Source organism: Aulonocara sp. 'chitande type north' Nkhata Bay, linkage group LG9, assembly GCF_057382095.1.
Source record: "Aulonocara sp. 'chitande type north' Nkhata Bay isolate Kocher_YH1m ecotype deep benthic linkage group LG9, A_spYH_male_GT1.1, whole genome shotgun sequence".
NCBI lineage: Eukaryota > Metazoa > Chordata > Actinopteri > Cichliformes > Cichlidae > Aulonocara > Aulonocara sp. 'chitande type north' Nkhata Bay.
The window spans coordinates 2,955,997-2,980,180 of NC_141352.1; the positions used below are offsets into that span (position 1 = coordinate 2,955,997).

Sequence of the window (24,184 nt, forward strand, 5' to 3'; positions counted from 1 at the left end):
TAGCCATACATGTGTATACTTTTGCTAGGAGTGTGTTGGAAATTTGGTAATTGAGTGTTGTGCAGTGAATTGTGCCTACAGTTTTGCAAAGTGTGTGTTACAAAATTGCAAACTGAGTGCAAAGCAGTTTTTGTGCTTTTAGTTTTGCAAACTCAGTGAGTGGTTTTGCTATAAGTCTGAATAGTTTTAGAGATTGTGCTACAGGAATCACAGTTAGGGTTTAAGCATTCAGAAAAAACTGTAATCTAGCTGTGTTTGCTTTTGCAAGAGAACTACAATGTTTTGATTATTGGGTGACAGGTTTTCTTATTTGTGTGAAGAGTTTTGCAAAATTAGCCAATAGTTACAAAAAATGTGCTTAAGCAATCAGAAAAAAACTGTATAAGAGCATATTAGAGAAGCAGAGTTGCTCTGGAGGAAATATGGGCAGAGGTTGATCAATCTGCAAAAAACTCCATTAACAAATTGTGCAACAATTTCAGAATAATGTTCCCAAGTGTAAAGTCTTAAAATATTCCATCCTCTAGAGGCATAAAAATATATTTTATCAAAAGATTCAGTGACTGCAGAAATCTCTTTGCAGAAACAATGAGGCTAAAAGCCATGATGTCAGTGATCTTCAAAAGCTCATAGGAAAGTTATCATGGAGCATTAAAGAGTGCCTCAGATCCGTTTCAACATTTAAACTGTCATTTGTGTGTTGAAGTGCAAAAGCTTACGGCACCTGGTATTCCCAGGCGGTCTCCCATCCAAGTACTGACCAGGCCCGACCCAGCTTGCCTTCCGAGATCAGACGAGATCGGGCGTGTTCAGGGTGGTGTGGCTGTAAGGGAGGAGCTGCTTCAGAAACAGCCTTTTTATACATGCTGTGATGACACAGTCATGCTTACGTTTTTTTAATGTCCTGTATATAAGTTGAATTCTCCAAACCACAAAAATGTTGCACTTCCAAATGGTCCTAACACACTGTGTGCTCTCTGTCACTTTAACACTGTGCTGTGAGAAACTAACATGTGTTATTATGGTGACGTTACCGCGGGAAAAGCATTTTTGCAGCTCAGTGTTGAAGCTGCAGTTCGCAACAAAGATTTGCATGCTTTCGCTGTAACATGTGAAGCTTAGCACAATACTATATTTTAAACTGTGTGACATTTGCCAAGTATAAAAGGTCTTTTATAGCGGGCTTCTCTCGCTTACGGCCATACCACCCTGAACACCCCCGATCTCGTCTGATCTCGGAAGCTAAGCAGGGTCGGGCCTGGTCAGTACTTGGATGGGAGACCGCCTGGGAATACCAGGTGCTGTAAGCTTTTGCACTTCCACACACAAACTGCAGAGGGCGCCGCTGCTCACTCAGTGGAGGTGAGCTTCAGGAAAAGCTTCATGACAACGCTCCTGATTGCATTTCGCTTTTGTGCAAAACAAAAAAACAAGAACGAAATATTTAGGAAATACACAAACTTATTTATTCTGTAAATGTAGAAAATGTCTGTGGCTAGTCCCTCTGGGCTCAGTACAGAGGAACTTGTTAACCTTGTAGTGTGCAGCGGGCGCAGTGTCAACCTGACACCCATGTGCAACCAGTTTGAACTCTTATTGGCTGCCGACTGCGGTCTCGAAGAATACTGAATAAATGCGCATCAGTGTGCTACCCTGAGCAGGGAACACGATATCATGGAGTTTCTAACCTGGAGCAAGGTGAAGGTGACGCAACTATGCAGGACCGCCCCTGCTTAGCTTCAGAGATCAGATGAGAACAGGCGTGGTATGGCCGTAAGTGAGAGGCTTCCTCGATAAGGGGGTTCATGTAGATACTGTATGTCAATAGGAAATTGTACTTAGTAGTCAGTATAATCTTTTAATTATATAAGTTTGTATATGGTAGAATACTGCATGTAATCATTAGTGTTTAGTTGGTGGCATATTGAAAGAATGTCTCATCCTAGGAGGTCTGTAACATTCTAGGGTGTTCACCCCCACATCCTAGGAGCATGAGAGAGGTCGTATCTTTTCTTTGTTGATATATGGTATAGCAAACACACGTATATCTCTTTAAGTATAAGAGCCTTTTGTTTAGATGGACCCGCTAGACCCCTGGCACCAGCTTTGGGGAGTCTTCACAGGGTCACATCTTGACCTCACACACACACACACACACACACACACACACACACACACACACACACACACGTACACCTCCACATTGCAATGTAAAGAACAAACGCTCACTGAAGTATAAATAAAGACCGGGGCAGTTTCTAAGCGCGAGTCTCAGTTCTGGAGACTGCCCTTGCTAGCAAGAAGTTCTGTGTGTTTCTCTTCTCTGAGTCTTTACTGAAGAAGTGTTTTAGAATATATTTCTTAACACTGTAACCCATTTATTGGGATTTAAAAAACAATTCAGAGTGAAGGATATTGATTAGTTTCTACTTTTTTTTAATAGCTGCACATGACAGCACAGTTATAATGCATAGTTAATGCTGCAATATTCGCGTCATAAACAATTGTGAGTCTTTGCACAAAAACATCTACAGGTGCTCTGTGCATGTACAGTGATATTGATGTAACGCTTGAAGAATTTGACATTACTACATCAGTGGAAGAGCTCATTGCGCAAGACTCACTAACCATCCTATTCGAAAATGAGCTTAACCCTCGTGCTCCCCGTCTGGGCAGCTCCGGACCCCGGGGGTCCCAGAGTACCCCTGGGTAGCATTTCACAGGCCGCGCATCAGGGTTGGCTCCCGCGCCCCGTACACCCACGTTTCCCTCCCTGAATGCCATTCAATTTTTCTCCTAGTTTCAGGCAGGCTCTATCATGTTCGTCCATGGGAGGCCGCTGTTAACACTTGTGCTCCCCTTCGGGGCTGCCCCAGACCCCGGGGGTCCCTAATTACCCCACCCTCAGTAGAGACAGGTGAATGAAAATGAAAAAAACAGAACGATCATTTGGGGTCGAAGAGTGCCCCAGAGCGATTCTAATGGGTTCTTCAGTGGAAGAAAACGTAGCACTTGGGGGCCACGCACAGAAGCTGCTGCAGCAGCGTGGGGGTCATTGATACCCCAGTACATGAAAATGAAACATAATAATGATAATGATAATAATGATAATAATAATAAGAAGAAGAAGAAGAAGAAGAAATAGAAGAAGAAGAAGAAGAAGAAGAAGAAATAGAAGAAGAAGAAGAAGAAGAAGAAGAAATAGAAGAAGATGAAGAAGATGAAGAAGAAGAAAAAGAAGAATACAACACACAGACGCTTCTGAGTTTTATTTTATCTTATTTGAAATTACACTCAACTGAGGCAATCTGGAAGGCCATACCATTTAGGGACATGCGCAATGGGGGGGGGGGGGGGGTGTTTTAAAAACACCCCCCCTCCCCCCCGGGCTGTATTTTTGATTACAATATCAACAAACTGTCCGTGTTTCAGGTGCTCGGTGCTGTACAGCGCCTTCGGTGGCTGTGAATACATGATCAAGAGACGTTGAATGGAAGGAATGAAACGAGGCGTGAGGAGTCTTTTCCTGATGCTGTAATAATGTTCAGCGTAAAAGTCATCCTCCAAGTGTCACAGTGGGATGGAACGGACACACGCGCAGACTCTGAGTTGGGAAACACAAGAATCTTTATTACAGCACACCAGGTGATCTATTTACAGAGGTGAGGGGGGAAGCCGGGCTCCGGGGGTCCACACACAAAGGGAAAAGATGCTGAAAGTGCACACGCACTCCGTCCACTCCTCACGCTCCTCTCCACACTCCACAGAAAACACGATGACGTACTCCACTCCTCGCACACTCAATCACTCAGGAAACACAGGGGTTGGTCCAGGGAATGCGGGTTGGCAACGGTCCAGCGACGAGAAACACAGAGCTGCCGTCTTATAAAGGAGCTGGAACACTCTCGTAACGAGCCACAGGTGCGTGATGGCGACCAGGTGCGTGGACCAAGGGCAGAAGCCCACAGGTGAGCTCCGCCCTGGAAGAGGGAGGAGGGAAAGAGAGGAAGGGAGAGAGCAGGAACAAAATGAAAAACATATGTAGCCATACTGAGCCGACCGGGTAGGCACAGGGACCCTGACACCAAGACTCGCAGACACTCGTGTTGTCTCTGGCTGGGGTGATTGGTCTTGCACCTGTTGCATGCTTCGGTGCGGTACTCGTTGATCACTAGGTCGAGTAGGTGATACACCTACGCAGTTTTCACGGAATCGACGAGTAAAGAAGACGCCCAACCGTCAAGATCGGCGTCTTGCCGCTCGCCCCCCGCTGTCACACTCCGCGTTGGACAGTATCTCTCCCTCTTCCGAGGAACTGTCAGTTGAGCTGTCCGAGGAACTGTCCTCCTCGTCGCGACGCAGGGGTGCAGAGTCCATCTTTTTCTTTTTATCTCCCTCGGTTTTGAGCGAGGGAGAAGGTTTTGACAAAAAAAAGTTATAGAACGAACGAGACAATCGCCTTCTATTGAAAATACTAGAAAGGGGGGCTTATATTTTTTGTTGTTGTTTTATAGAAACTTCATAGAACAGCTACAGCATAGGCAAACATTCAGTGAGTGAGTAAGTAAGTAAGTAAGTACATAGACTGCATTAGAACTAGAAATCCTAGAAAACAAGTGAAATGAAACTCAGCCTTCATAGTGTAACAAGGAGAAACGGGGTGGGTTTAGCTAAGCGAACATTGCCAGTGTACAATTTAACTGAGAATATCCAAGGGCTCCACCGAGCCCCGTGAGAACATAAGATGTAAAATATGCTCCTGGGCCAAATAATCCCAGGGAAGCGAGGCCGATGAATTTACACCGCTCCTTCAATTCGATCCTCTCCTCTTCTTCCCTTTTTCTTTGTTCTTCCTCCTTTCTCCTCTTCAGCCTTTCTCCTTCGAGTTTCTTCTGGGCCGGTGCACCTAAACGCGTAGTGAGGGTGTGCTGGGAACGTCTAGCAGAGGCCCCAGTCCGCGAGATCTTCAATGCACACCTCCGGCAGAGCTTCAACAGCTTTCCGAGGGAGACTAGGGACATTGAGTCCGAATGGACCATGTTCAGAGTCTCCATTGCCGAAGCTGCTGTATTGAGCTGCGGCCGCAAGGTGGTTGGTGCCTGCCGTGGTGGTAATCCCCGAACCAAATGGTGGACACCAGAGGTGAAGGGAGCCACTAGGCTGAAGAAGGAGTCCTATCGGGCTTGGTTAGCCTGTGGGACTCCGGAGGCAGCCGACAGGTATCGACAGGCCAAGCAGAATGCGGCTCGGGCAGTGGCTGAAGCAAAAACTCGGGTCTGGGAGGAGTTCGGAGAGGCCATGAAAAAAGACTTTCGGACACGGTCGAATGCCTTCTCCAAGTCCACAAAACACATGTAGACTGGTTGGGCAAACTCCCATGCACCCTCAAGTATCCTTGAGAGGATAAAGAGCTGGTCCAGTGTTCCGCGACCAGGACGAAAACCGCATTGTTCCTCCTGTATCCGAGGTTCGACTAGTGGACGAACTCTCCTTTCCAGCACCCTGGCATAGACTTTCCCAGGGAGGCTGAGGAGTGTGATCCCCCTGTAGTTGGAACACACCCTCCGGTCTCCCTTCTTAAAGATGGGGACCACCACCCCAGTCTGCCAGAACCAGGGGTACTGCCCCTGATCTCCACGCAACATTGTAGAGGCGTGTCAACCAGGACAGCCCTACAACGTCCAGAGCCTTCAGGAACTCGGGGCGGACCTCATCATCACCAGGGGATCTGCCACCAAGGAGTTGTTTAACTGCCTCAGTGACCTTGCCCCTGGAAATTGGCGGGTCATTCCCCTCATCCCCAGACTCTTCCTCCTCCTCGGAAGACATGTCAGTGGGATTAAGGAGGTCCTCGAAGTATTCCTTCCACCGCCTGACAATTTTGTCAGTCGACGTCAGCAGTGCTCCGCCAGCACTATACACAGTGCAGGTAGAGCACCGCTTTCCCCTCCTGAGACGCTTGACGGTTTGCCAGAATGTCTTGCAACGGACAACCGTTGCAAGAGCTTGGTTCGCATTGCCGGCAATAAGTCGGACTTGTTCCCGGTGGGTGATGGGCTCCGCCAGGGCTGCCCTTTGTCACCGGTTCTGTTCATAATTTTTATGGACAGGATTTCTAGGTGCAGCCCAGTGGCGGAGTGGGCTTTCACTTTGGTGGCCTCAGAATCTCATCTCAGCTTTTTGCTGATGATGTGGTGCTGTTGGTTTCATCGGGTCTCCAGCTCGCACGGGAACGGTTCGCAGCCGAGTGTGAAGCAGCGGGAATGAGGATCAGCACCTCCAAATCTGAGGCCATGGTTCTCAGCCGGAAAAGGGTGGAGTGCCCACTCCGGGTCAGGGATGAGTTCCTGCCCCAAGTGGAGGAGTTCAAGTATCTCGGGGTCTTGTTCGCGAGTGATGGGAGAAGGGAGCCGGAGATCGACAGACGGATTGGGGCTGCAGTAATGCAGACGCTGCACCGGTCCGTCGTGGTGAAGAGGGAGCTGAGTGTAAAAGCGAAGCTCTCAATTTACCGTTCGATCTACGTCCCTACCCTCACCTATGGCCGCGAGCTGTGGGTAGTGACCGAAAGAAGGAGATCGCGGATACAAGCGGCAGAAATGAGGTTCCCCCGAAGGGTGGCTGGCCTCTCCCTTAGAGATAGGGTGAGAAGTTTGGCCATCCGGGAGGGGCTCAGAGTAGAGCCGCTGCTGCTCCACATCGAAAGGAGCCAGCTGAGGTGGTTCGGGCATCTGACAAAGATGCCTCCTGGGTGAGGTGTTCCGGGCATGTCCCACCGGGAGTAGGCCCTGGGGCAGACCCAGGACATGCTGGAGAGATTATATCTCTCGGCTGGCCTGGGAACGCCTTGGTGTTCCCCCAGATATGCTGGGGAAAGGGAGGTCTGGGCCTCTCTGCTTAGGCTGCTGCCCCCGCAACCCAGCCTCGGATAAAGCGGATGGATGGATAGAATGAAAACAACAGAATCAGAATGAAAAGAACTGAATTAGAATGACAAGAACTGAATTAGAATGAAAAGAACAGAATTAGAATGAAAAGAACTGGATTAGAAGGAAAACAATGGATTTCGAACGAAAACAACAGAATTAGGATGACAAGAACCGAATTACAATGAAAAGAACTGAATTAGAATGACAAGAATGGAATTTGAATGAAAACACCGGAAGTTAAAAGAAAACAACAAAATTTGAATGAAAAAAACAGAATTAGAATGAAAACAACAGAATTTGAATGACAAGAACAGAATTTGAATGAAAACAACAGAAATAGAATGAAAACAACATAATTTGAATGAAAACAACAGAATTAGAATGACAAGAACGGAATTTGAATGAAAACAAAAAATTTGAATAAAAATACAGTATTAGAAAAAAGAGAAAAGAATTTGAATGAGAACAGAATTAGAATGACAAGAACAGAATTTGAATGAAAACAGAAATAGAATGAAAACAACATAATTTGAATGAAAACAACAGAATTAGAATGAAAACAACAGAATTTTAATAAAAAAAACAGTACTAGAATGAAGAGAATAGAATTTGAATGAAAACACCGGAAGTTGAAAGAAAACAACAAAATTTTAAAGAAAACAACAAAATTAGAATGACGAGAATGGAATTTGAATGAAATCAACAGAATTAGAATGTAAAGAACTGAATTAGAATGAAAACAACAGAATTTGAAAAAAAAAACAACAAAATTAGAATGAAAACAACTGAATTAGAATGAAAACAACAGAATTTGAAAAAAAACAAAAAACAAAATTAGAATGAAAACAACAGAATTAGAATGAAAACAAAAGAATCAGAATGAAAACACCGGAAATTGAAAGAAAACAACAGAATTAGAAAGACAAGAACGGAATTTGAATGAAAACAACAAAATTTGAATGAAAACAAAAAATTTGAATGAAAATACAGTATTAGAAAAAAGAGAACAGAACTTGAATGAGAACAACAGAATTAGAATGACAAGAATGGAATTTGAATGAAAACACCTGAAGTTGAAAGAAAACAACAAAATTTGAATGAAAACGACAGAATTTGAAAGAAAACAACAGAATTAGAATGACAAGAACAGAATTTGAATGAAAACAACAGAAATAGAATGAAATCAACATAATTTGAATGAAAACAACAGAATTAGAATGACAAGAATGGAATTTGAATAAAAAGAACTGGATTAGAAGGAAAACAACGGATTTTGAATGAAAACAACAGAATTAGAATGACAAGAACGGAATTTGAATGAAAAGAACAGAATTAGAATGAAAACAACAGAATTAGAGTGGAGACATGGCGGGGGAGGACGCTGGAGAGACCCGGTGCACCTAAACGCGTAGTGAGGGTGTGCTGGGAACGTCTAGCAGAGGCCCCAGTCCGCGAGATCTTCAACGCACACCTCCGGCAGAGCTTCAACAGCTTTCCAAGGGAGACTGGGGACATTGAGTCCGAATGGACCATGTTCAGCGTCTCCATTGCCGAAGCTGCTGCATTGAGCTGCGGCCGCAAGGTGGTTGGTGCCTGCCGTGGTGGTAATCCCCGAACCAAATGGTGGACACCAGAGGTGAAGGGAGCCACTAGGCTGAAGAAGGAGTCCTATCGGGTTTGGTTAGCCTGTGGGACTCCGGAGGCAGCCGACAGGTATCGACAGGCCAAGCAGAATGCGGCTCGGGCAGTGGCTGAAGCAAAAACTCGGGTCTGGGAGGAGTTCGGAGAGGTGTAGTGGTTTCCTCCATTGAAATCCACCATTTCATCTATTTCATCCAAAAGACAGCCCCAGAGTGTCGATCACAGCGATATTTCTTCCGTCTTCGCCCTCTGCCTCTTTTCTGAGACAGCCGTCAGTGACAGACTCAGGCGAAACGTCTTCTTTGAAAGCGTTCGCATCCCCTTGGATGGTGTTTCCAGGATCGGGAAAGAGTGCATCTGGAAACACCATCGATGGTGTTTCTGGATGCACTCTTTCCCGATCCTGTTTTACCGACCAGAAGGAGTCTCAGTTCTTCACAGGTCGCAGAGCCTGCGGGGTTGGGGAAATGATGGTAACATTTGAATCATTCTAGAAAAAAAAAAAACATAAAACACTACGTTACACTAGGCTATTCTTTTGTTATCTTTGTATTGATGTTGACAGCAAGCAGTTTGCCCACATAACGCCAGTAGCACAAGCAGCACACATCCCTGGATCCGGCCTTTGGTCGCCAACATTTTCAGTAAGCTAAGAAAAGAAGAAAGAAAAAAGAGGTGAAATTAAGGCACATTCAAGGAAAGTATTTCAGATCTGAGTAGCAAGTTAAACCACACTGAAAATACACGTTGAATAAACCATGGCCCCAAACTGGTCAGTTGTCCCATGTGTTTCCCCCGTAGCTGCTCCGGGCGCACACACAATGAGCCCTGGTTTTGCGACGCAGGCGTAGCAACAACCTCCTTCTACTCCTCACTGCCTCCTGTATATGTGTGTGTGTGTGTGTGTGTGTAGGAGGTACTGGGTTCCTCACAGACAGTGGTGTTCGCGAAACCCACCCTCCCCAAAGCTAAGGGCTCGCCAGCGAGGCGCGTGAGAGCAAGGAAAATGTTTTAAAAAAGGGAAAGGAGGATGAGAAGACACTGAGGGTCCGAGGTCTAAACGGAAGGCTGTGTTCAGGTAACCCGCCCTCCGCAGCCCTAAGCGTATGCCAGTGAGGCTCTTGAGAACGATGTAAAGGAGCATGGATGAGGAGGAGGCAAGGAGTGTCTGAAGTCCAAACGGAGGGCGGTGTTCACGTAATAGGCAGGCCACACAGCTGCTCTTTCACTAGCGAGGCAGATGAGAACGAAGGAGAAGGAGCGAGAAGGACGAGGGGCATGGAGAGCCCCAGGTCCAACTGGAGGGCGGTGTTCACATAATAGGCAGGCCAAGCAGCTGCTCTTTCACTAGCGAGGCGCTTGAGAACGATGTAGAGGGAGTAAGGAGTACAAGGAGCAACGGAGAGCCCGAGTTCCAACTAGAGGGTGGTGTTCACGAAACCGGCCATCCGCAGACCTAAGCGTACGCTCGCGAAGAGCATAAACGGAGGGCCGTGTTCACATAATGGGAAGGCCAAACGGCTGCTCTTTCACTAGCGAGGAGCATGAGAGTGATGAAGAGGGAGCAAGGAGGACGAGGAGGCATGGAGAGCCCGAGGTCCAACTGGAGGGTGGTGTTCACGTAATAGGCAGGCCACACAGCAGCTCTTTCACTAGCGAGGCGCATGAGAACGAAGGAGAAGGAGCAAGGAGGACGAGGAGCAACAGAGATCGCGAGGTCCTCACCGAAGGGGGTGTTCACGAAACCGGCCCTCTGCAGACCTAAGCGTACGCTAGTGAGGAGCATAAACGGAGGGCGGTGCTCGCGTAATGGGCAGGCCAAACAGCTGTGCTTTCACTAGTGAGGCCCTTGAGAACGATGTAGAGGGAGCAAGGAGTACGAGAAGCAACGCAGAGCCCGAGATCCAACTGGAGGGCAGTGTTCGCGTAATAGGAAGGCCAAACAGCTTCTCTTTCACTAGCAAAGTACATGACAACGGTAGAGAAGGAGCAAGGAGGACGAGGAGCAACCGAGAGCCTGATGGCCTCACCAAAGGGGATGTTCGCGAAACCGGCCCTCCGCAGACCTAAGCGTACGCTAGCGAGGAGCATAAACGGAGGGCAGTGTTCGCCTACTGGGCAGGCCAAACAGCTGCGCTTTCACTAGTGAGGCCCTTGAGAACGATGTAGAGGGAGCAAGGAGTACGAGAAGCAACGCAGAGCCCGAGATCCAACTGGAGGGCGGTGTTCGCGTAAATAGGAAGGCCAAACAGCTTCGCTTTCACCAGCGAGGCGCATGACAACGGTAGAGAAGGAGCAAGGAGGACGAGGAGCAACGGAGAGCCCGTGGTCCTCACCAAAGGGGGTGTTCGCGAAACCGGCCCTCCACAGACCTAAGCATACACTAGCGAGGAGCATAAATGGAGGATGGTGTTCGCGTAATAGGAAGGCCAAACAGCTTCTCTTTCACTAGCGAGGCGCATGACAACGGTAGAGAAGGAGCAAGGAGGACGAGGAGCAACGGAGAGCCCGTGGTCCTCACTTAGGCCCATTTACGCGTAACCCAAGGCCCATCCGGCAAAGCGCTCACCTGTGAGGAGCAGGAGAACGGAGCAGAAGGAGGTCGCAGGACGGGGAGGCAGGAAGAGTCTGAAGTCCACACTTAGGCCGGTTTACGCGAACACTGCCGAGAAGGAGACATTGATGATGATGATGATGTGAAGTTGAGAGTTGTTTGCTCCGGCGGTTCGGGGTCCCTCCAGACCCCAGTGTTTGCCATCGTAACTTACGAATGTGGATTGGGGTTGCGAATTACCCCATCGCGATTACAAAGGGGTCACTGTGTACCCACGGAACACAGAGCGCCCGAGGTCCCGAGTTAGGCCTGTTTACGCGTAACTCGGGGCCCATCCGACAAAGCGCTCACCTGCAAGGCGCAGGAGAACGGAGCAGAAGGAGGAAAGAGGACAGGGAGTAAGAGAGAGTCCGAGGTCCTCGCTTAGGCCGGTTTATGCGTAACCCGGGGCTGATCCGGCAAGGTGCTCACCTTCGAGGAGCAGGAGAATGGAGCAGAAGGAGGAAGGAGGACTAGGAGGCAGGGAGAGTCCGAAGTCCTCACTTAGGCCGGTTTACGTGTAACCTGGGCCCGTCCGGCTAAGCCCTCCCCTGCGAGGAGCAGGAGAACCGAGGAGCAGGAGGTAGGAGGACTAGGATGCAGGGGGCGTCCAAGGTCGTCATAGAGGCCGGTTTACGCGAACACTGCCCTCTGCAAAGCTAAGCGTCCGACAGCGAGGCACAGGAGAACCGAGGAGAAGGAGGAAGGAGGACTAGGAGTCAGGGAGTGTCCGAGGTCCTTACTTAGGCCGGTTTACGCGAACACTGCCAAGAAGGAGACGATGATGATGATCTGAAATTGAGAGTTGTTTCCTCCGACGTTTCGGGGTCCCTCCAGACCCCAGTGTTTGTCATCATAACTTACGAATGTGCATTGCGGTTGCGAAATACCCCATCGCCATTACTAAGGGGTCACAGTGTACCCACGGAGTAGAGAGCACCCCCAGTCCTTGCGAAGGCTGGTTTACGCGTAACTTGGGGCCCACCCGGCTAAGCACTTGCCTGCGAGGAGCAGGAGAATGGAGCAGAAGGAGGTAGGAAGGCGGCAGGGAGAGTCTGAGGCCCTCAAGGAGGGCGGTTTACACGAACTCTGCCCTCTGTAAAGCCAAGTGTCCAACAGCAAGGCCCAGGAGAACTGAGGAGAGGGCCGGTTTACGTGAAGACTACCCTCTGTAAAGCTGAGCGTTTGCAAGCGCAGGGTAGAAGGACCAAGGAGAAGGAGGAAGGAGACGATGATGATGATGATGATGTGTAGTTGAGAGATGTTTGCTCCGGTGGTTCGGGATCCCTTGAGACCCCAGTATTTGCCATCGTAACTTACGAATGTGGTGTGGGGTGGCGAAATATCCCATCATGATCACTAAGGGGTCACAGAGTACCCACGGAGCGCCCGCGGTCCCCAATTAGGCCGGTTTACGCGTAACCCGGGGCCCATCCGGCTAAGCGCTCGCCTGCGGGGAGCAGGAGAACGGGGAGAAGGAGGAAGGAGGTCGAGGAGGAACGGAGAGTCCGAGGTCCTCACTGAGGCCGGTTTACGCGAACACTCTCGAGAAGGAGACGATGATGATGATGATGTGAAGTTGAGAGTCGTTGCCGTGGCGCTTTGGGGTCCCTTCAGACCCCAAGGTTTGCCATCGTAACTTACGCGATCGATGGAGGGTTACAGCCAATTAGGTGCCTTTGTCCGACGCTGTGACGAGACCCGCTATAGCCGGGGATCCGCCTGACCCCCATCTGCCCCCACCGCAAACCGGAGCCCTGTTTCGCGACGAGACCTGGGTCCGCGCTGCCGGGGTCTGCATGAACCCCCCCCCCCCTCCCCCCTTCTTTTTTTTTTTTTTTGGTCCAGGCCGCACAAGGGTTAAACAGACATGATTCTGTCATGGAAATCAGTGCATTTCCTGTATCCTTTGGGGCAACAGACCTGAGTCACACTTTTAGAGAAGTACCTGGTGAGGTGGATTGAGAGGAATATCCATGATGCATGGCAGTTTGTTCACTCACTTCCTCTCCACCACAGCTTCCGAAACGCAGCCAATCACAGAGCTTGCTCTCCTGATCCAAGAAGAACACATCAAAGTGCACTGCACAAGCTTGCTCACAAAAAACAGCCTGCCCATCCACTGCTTGTGTACAGCTTCTGTTTTGATCTTCCAGTTCAGCAAATGTATATATGTGGGTGTCCAGGTATTCGTACTCCACCACATCGTATCAGCGGGTTCAGTATCTTATACTTTTGTCAAGATCATGCACACTGCAGCTGATTGGTATCTACTAGGGGTGCAACGATACACAAAATTCACGGTTTGGTTCGATACTTTGGTGTCACTGTTCGATATTCTTTCGATACAAAAAAATGTTCATGCCTTTTTAATTTGTCATTTATTAAAATTATAAATATATATTTTAACTCAAAAGTACAGTTTTTAAATTTAATGTTGCTGAAACAACAAAATAATAAAAAAAAATAAATCTATGATCGAGAAATCACTCATCTTTGGAAAAGAGTTTATTACAGAGAAATGTCTCTTTCCAAAATAAAAGCTATACTATCCGCTTCTTCTGGGCTATATTCTCAGCAGCATATTAAACATATCAGGTCCCCATAAGGAGAATCATGTGCTAACGGCTGTCTAAATGACTCGGCTAAAGTTTGTAGCATGCGTGCTTGTTGTTTTTGTCTGCTTCCACTTGTCTTTGCACTAGGATGATGTCGGCATAAATGTGCAGTCATATTCGTTGTGTTCCCACTAGTGCTATCAGCGTTAATCTCATTAAAATGACATTAACACCATAACGCGGCAAATCTCCGTTAACAAGCTACCGCGGATCGCCCTGTGCATGGGGCTGGACGGCGTTAACAAGCTAACTGTACTAACGCACTAGTTCCCACAAATTGAGCATTGCGTGGCACATCCGACATACTGTTTTACTTTAGTCCATGACGCGCTTACCTTCAGGGTCATGCTTCACATGAAAACCAAGATAGTTCCAAAAGCCAGATCTGAATGAGGGTGGGGGAGGTTTGGGTAGCGTTGAGGCAGTTGCCATGTTGCAACGAGCTTAGCTTCTGTCTTGCTAGCTTGCGCTGCGCTCAGTGGATCTGCACTCGACAGTGCAGCCTAGGCGGAGTAGTTGAACGCAGATCCACTGAGCGCTCAACACAGACAGCATCGTCAGAAGAAAAGTTGATAAATAAATTACAAATTTTGTATTGTTCGATACATATGCGTACCGAACCGAAAGCACTGTATCGAACGGTTCAATATCGATACAAGTATTGTTGCACCCCTAATATCTACAGTTATCAGAAAGAAGCCATAACCAAGTTACATGGATTCTTTTTTTTATAACTTCATGTCATACAGGTAAACTAGTTATTTTATTTGCAACACTGTCATGTGCCACTCTCTGGTTTTATGTTTCAAATTCGTGTAAGACATCCAGAGTACTCTGATGACATTAACAAGGACATCTCCAGTTTACATGGGAAACAATTATTTCATGTTCTTGAGATTACTTATTTACATCACTTTTCAGAAAACGTACATACAGGTCTGATTCAAAACTGCATATCTATTTTTTTTAATGCATGTTGAAAGGGCAAAAATATTCCTGAGATACTATTAACATTATTAAATTTGAAGGCTATTATACAGTGGTATTACTTTAAACTGAGTAAAACGGTATTTTGATAAAAGTTAAGGTCTCCGTTTGTTTCAGTAAAAGCATACTGTCATTTATTTGCTTTTATTATTTATTTATATGCCCTCCGCAGACCATCTCTGCACTGCGTGGGTGATTGGTGGCTCCCTGCACACTAAGGGCTGCACACAGGGACAAGGCGCACTAGGTTACGATCAGATCTTCCTTGGGCAGGGAGAGGTGATGGACTGTATGCCACCTTTTCATTGGCATACATTAAGTACAATGTTTTATTGCCTACGGTGGGGCAGGTCACATACTGGGTGAAGGTGGGCAGTGTGGAGTCCAGCGAGACATGATTAAAGTCCCCTGATATTAGAAGAAGAGCTCTCGGAGATTTCGTTTGCAGTCTGCGGACCACAGAGAGTCACAAGCTGCCTCCACGGATGCTAACGGCTAATAGCTCAATGTCTCTGTTGCAGAGTTGTTCTTTCACAGCGATGTGCCCAGGGATACCACAACTGTCTTTAACAAACACTGCCAGTCCCCCTCTTTTCCTCTCACCGCTGTCTCTCGTCTTGTCCGCCCGCAGCAGCTGGAAGCCGGGCAGCCTACTCACAGAGGGAGTACCGGGCAGTGCCAGGGTACTGCCACTGTGACCGGGTTAGCGTCATTAGCTCCTCAATCATATCAGGGACCGATCTCACATTTACAGTGATTACAGGAAGGAGAGATGGTGTAAGGTGTCCTTCTCGGGAGACATCACCCCCGTCTCTTCCCTCACTGCGGATGTAGGGTCTGTCTGCCGGTAGCGCAGCTGCAGGGCGCAGCGCTAACAGCTGATCCCTAATGTAAACAAAGGAGCCATGCGCCGAGTGTCCAAATACGGGTGAAAAAAGTGGAGACAAAAGAAGAGAAAAGTCAACATAACTAGCACGAAGCGGTAATGCATGACGGCAGAATCTGGCAGAATCTGATTGCTAAGACATAAGTTAAAGGTTAAGAGAAGGAAAGAGGAAAATAAGAAAGAAGCTCAGAAATAAGCAGAGCTGCCATAACAGGTAACACAGTTAAGGTTTCAGAAAAAGAATTCTGTCGTTTGTTTGCTTGATCATGCTTTAAACACATCAAAATGCATAGTGGAATTATAATACAAGTGAATACTGTGACAAGCACTGGTACTGAATAGGCAATCACTTAGCAGCAAGGTGAATCGGTGATGCATTAGTGTGGTCTGGATGAGGGAACCATGGGGAGTGCCCTGCATAATTTCATTAAAACGCCGTTACAGCTGACACAGAACGCCGTAAAAAACACAGTTTTTATGTGTCTTTGAACGGTGTTTTCTGCCGAGTGACGTAAAAAGTGGCATTCACAGACAGACAATAACACCGTTTTTTCTGCCACTCAGATGGCGCCTTGAACGCACCATCTGAGTGGCGGAAAAAACGGCGTTTGTCCCAACAGAACGCTGTTTTTTCCGCCACAGTGTTTTAAATAATTAAACAGCGTTTTTTACGCCATTTCTTAACCAAACGGGTTAGAAAAGGTGCGATATTTGGCACTGATGGCTTGCCATAAAAAACGCCCCAGACGCCCCTAATTTGAGGCGTTCACATTCGCACCTCGACGCATGTCCAACACAAATCCATCGTGCCTCAAAATTGCATAACGCGCGTGAACCGGAAATGTGGTAGGAATGTGGGAAGAAGTTGTGCCTGACGGTATCTTTGCAAGATGGCAGCTGTCGAGCTAGCGTTTGAAGAGAGAGTCTCCCTTCTCTATTTACTGTGGAGAGCAGAGCAGCGGCGTTAAGGACGTCCTCGCCATACCTGGGTCCATCAGGTCCTCCAGAGGCGTGAGCAGTTTGGTGAGTTTCACCATTTGCTCCAGGAGCTGCGCCTGGACGACGGCTGCTTTCAGCGGTACCACCGTCTGTCCCTCGCCCAGTTTGAGGAGCTGCTGTCCCGCATTGGTCCCAGCATCACTCACCTAGACACCAACTACAGGCGATCAATCCCACCTGCAGAGCGCCTGTCCATCTGCCTGAGGTTAGTAAAAGTGTTTAATACGGTAGTCCTTTAATGATACCTGTGTTAATATATGCTAAACTATCATTTATACACTGCTAACATGGATGTGGTACACTGTTAAAAAAACATGTTAAAAAAACATCTTAAAAAAACGGTAATATTCTGGCAGCTGGGGCCAAAATACTACCGTAAAATAAAAGAAAATAACTTCCTCATAAAAATACGGTTATTTTCAGTAATGACAATTAGAGATGGCACGATACCACTTTTTTATGTCCGATACCGATATCATAAATTTGGATATCTGCCGATACCGATATGAATCCGATATAGTGTTTTTTAATCAACAAAACTGTTTTTTTTTAATATCTTGCTGCATTTTGTATAAGTTCATACTCAAGTTTAAAACAACAACTACACTAAAGCTATTCTGTTATACCTGTATGCAAAAAAAAATATTTCATAGTTCAGCAATACTGATCAATCTAATAAACTTAAACCTACACCATCCTCCCTATTCTGGTATTTTAAAGAGTACTTAGCATAAATATTAAGCAGCCTAACTAATAGGGTTCCAACTCCCAGCAACAACAAAAATAAATAAATTAAATAAATAAATAAATAAATAAAAAATAGGGAACCACCCCTCACACTCCACCTCAAGAAATCAATTATTTTTCAAGAAATATTAAATAGATTCAACATCTTTCTTCAACAAAATTGCAGACTGCACAGATGGTACCTTCCCAAAGGAAAAAGTACTATAGCTTACTAGGGTATATATATTAGACTTAATAGTTACTATATACAGTAATTGACTTCTATTCATTTTACATCAAATTAAAACTTTGGGTGTCAGATAATTATTTATTAAAAGCTAGACATTTTAAATGAGAATAAGAAAGAAAAGTATGTCTTTGTGCCCCCTTTTCCCTGTTAATGCCCTATCGGCCCCCCTGGCTAAACTTTGCTAGATCCGCCCCTGCACAGTTACCAGCGTCAGCTACGTAGAAAAAGATCCTCGAGTAGAAAGTAATATTAAATAAATTCTAACAACAGCTTATCAAGCTTAAACGTGCTGCTGTTGTTCAGCCGCTGGTTTCCTCTTTCTGGTGCAAAGTGGGCCAAAAGCAAACGAGACACGGACTCGCGACAGAAAAGCCGATCAGCTGATCGTTAAGCAGTTTCATGATTGAAGTAGCAGCAAGAAGAGGCGTTTGTTAAGCTTTTTTTTTTTTTTTTTTTTTTTTTTTCACTTTTAAATGACATCAGAAACAGCAGTATGCGACATTACGTGATGGCAGAGCTTCAGTTCATCCTTTGTCTTTTTTTTTTTTTTTTTTTTTTTTTTTTTTGTTAAGCTTAACGCAGGAATGCTTTACAAACATTCAGAGATGGACTTACACACTTGCTTTACTTCTCTCGGGATAACTTTGTCGGAGATGAAATGCCGGGTTGCTAGCGAAGCTCCACATGCTATCCAGACCACCGACAGGTCCCGCATGCCACAGCCGCTCTATCACGTGATGCATACTGCTCCGACGTGCTAACGTTCTGAGGTGAGTTATGGCGTGTTGCAAGTTTTGTGAGGTGCTTTCGTGATATTTAATGGATCGGATTACATTTTTTATTTTTCTCCGATATCCGATCCAGTAATTTAGGTCAGTATCGGACCGATACCGATACGTAATATCGGATCGGTCCATCTCTAATGACAATACAGCTTGTTGTGCTAATTTTACATGGGATCTTGCCATTTCAAGTGATTTTAAACATTAAATCAGGAACATTTTAACGTGATCAAACAATGAAATTACCTATAAACAAGGTGAATGAATGTGGCAATATGAATCATAATACGTAAATGTACAGCAATATACAGTTAACAGTTGGTTTAAATAATAATGGATTGCATGCCCTGGGACAGACTGACTGAGGCGAGGCTGCCATATCGCACCATCGGCCCCTCTGGCCATCACCAGTAGGCAGTAGGTGAATAATACTTATGTGATGTAACACAAGCTTATAGGAATCATGTTATATACTTTTCCATAGCATTACACAGACCTTCCCAAAGTGTGGGGCCCAGAGCCATTGCAGGGGGGGCCCGGCATGAAAAGGGGGAAAAAAACAACAACGCTTGTACACTGCTAGCACGGGGCGCCCACAGAAACGCAAAGCAGGAGATGAAGCATCGCTGAATATGTTTCCAAACCAACTTCATTCTAAGCCAAAGCCAAAGCAAATCTTCCCTTTGGCTTCACCTGCACAAGTGCTGAGGTAGGTCTCCCTGCAGGGTTGGTTTTCCCACGACCATTTTTCTGTAAAACAAAGGGGGGCCCAGCGAAAAAAGTTTGGGAACCACTGGCATTACATTTGAATTCAACAGTTCAATCTTTCAAATAACAGACAGATATTTGTGAAATCATGATACATTTGTGAATGTATTTTAACAATCTAAATATGCATAAGTACAGACAGATACATTTAATACTCATGACAATTATGTTTTATTACATTACAGTGATTTAACGTTAATTTACATTTGAAATGTGAAATCACAGTCCATACCCACGATCTTGTGGTTGTTAGTTCACATTGGCTGATACTTAGCGTCATCTTATTATGTGTCCCAACATCCAATGGCATGTCACATTGTTTTCATGGCCACACCCTCACCCCAGGTGCAGAGGCCTATTTCTGTTCAGGAATGTTGTGAATACTTGGAGATTTATATTAATTGCAATTCCTACCTCTACATTTATTTTTTAAAATATATAATTAGCACAGCGTAGCCGTGCAATGTTTTATATGTTTTTTTAGTTTTTATTCCTATTAATTATATTTTCCCCTGCGACAGACTGGCGACCTGTCCAGGGTGTACCCCGCCTTTCGCCCTATGACGCTGGGATAGGCTCCAGCACCCCCCGCGACCCTGAAAAGGAGAAGCGGAAGCGAATGGATGGATGGATAATTATATTTTCACTTGTTACCTCTGAATTATTGAATCAGACCTGGATGACATGAAATTTTCAGCAAATTCTAATTCAAATACTCTAATTATTCATTATTCTCATTAATTTTCGATCATTTTATATATTTTTCCATAGTATTACATTTGAATTTAACAGATCATTCTCTCACATAACAGATAAATATTTGTGAAATTATGATACATTTCTGAATGTATTTTTACAATCTAAATATGCATATGTACAAAAACATATATTAAAAAAAAGTAAATTGTGTTTTACTATATTTACAGTGACATTATGTTATTTTACCTTTGACATGTAAAATCATAGTCTACTTATGTAAATTTAATGATATTCTAGAAAGACAGTACAAAACTGTAAAATATACAGTAAGATACTTTGACCCCCTCCCTGAATCGCTACCTTATCGTGGTGGAGGGGTTTGTGTGTCCCAGGGATCCCAGGGGCTACAATGTAGCTGCCATCACCAGTGTGTGTGAATGGGTGGATGACTGAATGTGTAAAGTGCTATACTAATACAGGCCATTTACAAATAAGAAGGACCTGTTACATGTTGCACTCATTTTATGAATTTAAAGAACGTTCAAAAAAATGCACAAATACAATCTGTCAGTGCCTAAATGCTCACAGTTTGTATGTAGCGCAGTACTATTTAAAACGAGCAACAGCTTTTCTGCGCACACTGCTTGCTTTTCTCACATACATTTTCAGTCCGGTCCTTATACCTGACCATTTTCAGAGGATGTGGTCTTTGTTTTGCCAAACACTGGTGTATTAATGATTCAAGCATAGAAAAGACATTTAACTCCATGGATGAACGGTGTTTCAACATCCATCCATTCGCTTCCGCTTATCCTTTTCAGGGTCGCGGGGGGCGCTGGAGCCTATCCCAGCTGTCATAGGGCGAGAGGCGGGGTACACCCTGGACAGGTCGCCAGTCTGTCGCAGGGCCAACACACAGGGACAGACAACCATTCGCACTCACATTCACTCGCACATTCACACCTAGTGGCAATTTGGATTATCCAATTAAACTATCCCCACAAGTTGCATGTCTTTGGATGGTGGGAGGAAGCCGGAGTACCCGGAGAGAACCCACGCAAACACGGGGAGAACATGCAAACTCCACACAGAAAGACCCCGGCCTGATGGTGGAATTGAACTCAGGACCTTCTTGCTGTGCGGCAACAGTGCTAACCACCGTGCCACCGTGCTGCTGGTGTTTCAACATATAAGAGAAAACTCAGCAAGAACTACTTTTGGTAGCTGGACAAGTGGAGGACAAAAAATTCGGCAGACCTAACAAACGATCCGCAGCAAACTGACAATTATCTGAAAGTCATATCCTTAAAGAAACAGGAAAAATCCAGCAAAGACCTGACACAGGATCTGACAGATGCATCTGACCCTTCTGTTGATCCAGCCATTCTTTAGGAAGTGAAACAGGGAGAAAACACTGAGCTATACCAAATTCCACAAAAAGCAGAGTGAAAGATCAATAGTCCAAATTTGAAAATTTTGGTACAAATTGTTGTGAATATGTGTGAAAAAGTCAAGTGAGCAGTACAACAGTGAGCTTATGCATCCATCTGCATAACACAGCGGAGCCTCCGTAACGAGGAGCCCAGATTTCAACATTCCCGAAGCAGTGTGAGAAAACAGAGACAGCCACAAAAGATCACTGAATGTCCTTCAAGAAACTTGAAGGACCAATTTTGAGACTATATGTAGAAGTTGAAAGAAAACTATGAGAGTCCAGACTGTGTTGGTCATATCTAGGGCTACTAGTCGACTAGTCACCGATTATTTTTGCAATTAGTCGACCAATCAGATCATGCATCCATTGGACGTAAAATGTACAGCTTATTGCACCAGCAGCATCTGCTCTTATATAACTATCATTAGCTTACAGCTTGAAGTGTTTAAGGTATGTGCTAACTAAAAATAAAGACAGGATGATAGTTTATTAAACTTTGAATGAAATTTGCAGATTGTTTAGGTGGAGTTTAATTAACTCAGCCGTCTGCTCCTTGCTATCTAAAATATAACAGGACACCGGAGTAAATTCTCGAGCATCTCACACTTCTGTTTAATCAGTTTTCTGTTTGAAGTTTACTCAGCTGTGTAAAAACTATAACTTTAATCTCAGCCAAACCGATTTACTCACGAACTAATAAAACACTGAAAAAAACCAAACAATAACATTTTTAAGTTATCTAAGTAACTTATATATCATGTTTAACCTGAGTAGTGAAAGACCGCCAGGAGTTGTGAACAATGTGGAACAATGTGCCAGGAGTTCGCTGTTCTCGCTGGTTCTAGTGAACCTTGACCTCCCGGCTAGCTATCGAGCTGGTGGGTAACAGATGTCTCCAAATACGTTGGAGCACTTTTGCAAATATGTGATGTCTTGATAAACCGAGCAGATATTTGAAGTTTACACAGCTACATTCTCCCCTGAAAAGATCTTAAAAGTTTATTTTGTGACCCAGAAAGAGTAATAAGTGTAATATTAACACTAAGTAGCTGCCGCCATTGTTGGAGTAGGAAAACTGGAATAAAACTGGAATTGGCTGGGCCACGCTATGAATTCTGGGATAGGTTGGGCCACGGAGGGTACACCCAACCCATCCTTCAAATCTTGGAGGAGTCTTCAAATTTGGACAGCCTTCGTCGCATCGTGATGTAATCGGCCTTCAAATGCGCCCTTCGGGGTTTAACAGCAGCTGGTACATGTACATGTAGGGATGGGTATCGTTTAGGTTTTATCCGATACCGGTGCCAAATCGGTACTTTTGAAATGGTGCCGGTGCTCAAACCGGTGCTTAAAGAATGGAGAACACAAAATTGGTCCAAAAACCTCTCATGTTCAGCTGTTTTTTGTAAAAAGATAACAATGTTAGCCTTTTCTGCAGCTATGGGGCATATATGGTATCACTCTTGGCTGGAAGCAGTGCTTAAACAATGGAAAAAACACAAACTTTGTCCTAAACCTCTCATGTTTAACTGTTTTCCACTTTTTCTTTGGTCATTTTAGTCTTTTTGGCCAGGGTGAAGGGAGTATCTGCCATCAAACAAGAGGACAGCCGCATGTAGCTATGATGATGTTTGCTAGTTCACCTTACATGCATTAATGTAATAACGTGGTTAGCCTACTCAACGTAAATTAGCTACTCACGCAGAGAAGAACGGCTGCTGTTGCCACCATCATCCGTCATCATTTCTGCTACACTGGCAGGGCTAGGGGCCAGGACTCTCCTCTTCGTGTTTTTGGGGGATGTTGCATAACAGGCAACCCACCCGCAGTAGATGTGCTCGGTGTGAGGTCTCGCAGCAAGCTATCAAATACGGCGCATTTCTGGGCTTTTAAAAAAAACGCTATGCGTCGCCAGGTGTTTCATCGGATTTGAGGTGTTACCTCCTTTGACAGTATCACAGTATCAGCTTAAAGCACTTGTTGCTGCTGAGTTTGCATATTTTGCTATGAAGTACAGCCAGACTTTTGACCGCTTCGCCTTGGACATTTTCAATCTGTAGCTCTGCTCTAACGGAACGTACGTACCTGGCCCCGCCTACTATCCTCGGAAACGTAAAATGATTGGCTCGAATCTAAAGTGTATCACAGCTCAGGAAAAAAAAGCACCGAAATAAAGCACTGAAATGTGCGCTGCTTTTCGGTCTGGTTACTACCGTTTATGTCAGAACCGGTGCCATCATGGCACCGGACCCCGGTACCCATCCCTATGTACATGCAGTGCTGCCATCTTCTATTTCAGTCCGTTATTACACTCTTAAATCCTACTACTTATTCCTGCGTCTTTCAGGATCTTACAAAGCTTCCAACGACGCGTCGACTATTAAATTAGTCATCGACTAATCATGGCAGCCCTACTCATATCAAATACTGACTTTTAATCTGATTTGAATTGTAAAGATCTGTTTTGTATGGAGCCCCGCAGGGGACATGGGAGAAAAAAAAATTAAGACGGACTTTTGCGAGATCTCGCAAAAGTTTTGTGAGATCTCGCAAAACAAACTTGGGATCTCGCAAAACTTTTGCGAGATCTCGCAAAAGTTTTAGCCGCATTCCTCGGACGCCGGCTCGAAGCTGACCGGGAGGTCGAGGCACGATGTGCGCGGTGTTCCTCCCGGCTGTAGTAGGTCTCGACCTCCCGTTAGCTTCGAGCTAACGGGAGGTCGAAGGCCGAAGAATGCGAGATCCCGAGTTTGTTTTGCGAGATCTCGCAAAAGTTTAGCGAGATCCAGAGTTTGTTTTGTGAGATCTCGCAAAAGTCTGTCTTAATTTTTTTTCTCCCATGTCCCCTGCGGGGCTCCGTAGTTTTGACCT

At 45.5% G+C, this 24,184-nt stretch overlaps 1 non-coding gene and 1 pseudogene across 1 annotated transcript; one reads left to right on the top strand and one right to left on the bottom strand.

The window, feature by feature from the left end:
* Positions 1-712: 712 nt before the first annotated feature.
* LOC147321427 (5S ribosomal RNA) lies at positions 713-831 on the bottom strand (annotated as a pseudogene).
* A 360-nt stretch (positions 832-1,191) lies between these two features.
* Positions 1,192-1,310, top strand: LOC147321428 (5S ribosomal RNA). Its single transcript, XR_015131135.1, has one exon. It is a non-coding gene; the product is annotated as a 5S ribosomal RNA (ribosomal RNA).
* The last annotated feature ends 22,874 nt before the right edge of the window (positions 1,311-24,184 follow it).